The following is a 1,440-nucleotide window of genomic DNA, read 5'->3' as shown; positions in this document are numbered from 1 at the left end:
TTGTGTTGAGATCCGCCACTGTACACAGGGTTTCTTAACAAACAAATAAATAAATAAATGGACATGAAATACTGATTCTATGTTGTTATCTTATACACCGAATATGAGCACAGCCATGTAGGAAACATCGGTCTCCGGTCAGCAGGGCCATCGTTAGAGCGGTTCCGTACACTACCGGATGCCGATCGCTACCGATGGGGCGCCGCAATCTAACTCGCCCTGGGCCACATCCTGGGTTGGGATGGCCCTAGTGGTCAGTTATACAGGGTTGCTATGGAAACTGTCATTATTCAGATATACTGCACTGCTGAATGCTGCGATTGACCAATCAGAATCAAATATTTCTGAACTGTGTAATAAAAACTTCTAGCCTGATATATTTCACAGTTTACTTATTACTGTGGTGAATAGAAGGTAACACTGAAGTTTATTGATGTTTTTTTATTTTATTAAAGGTTTTAATGGTCAAACAGAAAACATTTATATTGGGGGTCACTTGATCTGAGTGTTTTCATTCAGTCCTGTTGCAAACAACCCTTTAATTGCAGAGAATTATTGATGTGCGTGTGTGTGTGTGTGTGTGTGTGAGTGAGTGTGTGTGTGAGTGTGAGTTAGTGTGTGTGTGTGTGTGTGACTGTGTGTGTGAGTGTGAGTTAGTGTGTGTGTGTGTGTGTGTGACTGTGTGTGTGAGTGTGAGTTAGTGTGTGTGTGTGTGTGTGTGTGTGTGTGAGTTAGTGTGTGCGTGTTTTTGTGATTTAAGAGGACAATTTTGTAAGTTACAAATTAGTAATTACAAGGGTATTATGCTATAAATGTGATTTATGAGGACATTTCTAGTGTCCCCATAATTCAAATCGCTTATAAATCATACTAAACAATGTTTTATTGAAAATGTAAAAATGCAGAAAGTTTTCTGTGAGGGTTAGGTTTAGGGGTAGGGTTAGGTTTAGGGGTTAGAATATAAAGTTTGTACAGTATAAAAACCATTATGTCTATGGAAAGTCCCCATAAAACATGGAAACACAACATGTGTGTGAGTGTGTGTGTGAGTGTGTGTGTGAGATTGTGTGTGAGTGTGTGTGAGTGTGTGTGAGTGTGTGTGTGAGTGTGTGTGTGAGAGTGTGTGTGAGAGTGTGTGTGAGTGTGTGTGTGAGTGTGTGTGTGAGTGTGTGTGTGAGTGTGTGTGTGAGAGTGTGTGTGAGAGTGTGTGTGAGTGTGTGTGTGAGAGTGTGTGTGAGAGTGTGTGTGAGTGTGTGTGAGTGTGTGTGTGAGTGTGTGTGTGAGTGTGTGTGAGTGTGTGTGTGAGTGAGTAAGTGTGTGTGTGAGTGTGAGTTAGTGTGTGTGTGTGTGTGTGAGTGTGTGTGTGAGTGAGTGTGTGTGTGAGTGTGTGTGTGAGTGAGTGAGTGTGTGTGTGAGTGTGTGTGTGAGTGTGTGTGTGTG

Source organism: Xyrauchen texanus, chromosome 32 (assembly GCF_025860055.1).
Source record: "Xyrauchen texanus isolate HMW12.3.18 chromosome 32, RBS_HiC_50CHRs, whole genome shotgun sequence".
NCBI lineage: Eukaryota > Metazoa > Chordata > Actinopteri > Cypriniformes > Catostomidae > Xyrauchen > Xyrauchen texanus.
This window is presented reverse-complemented; position numbering follows the sequence as displayed.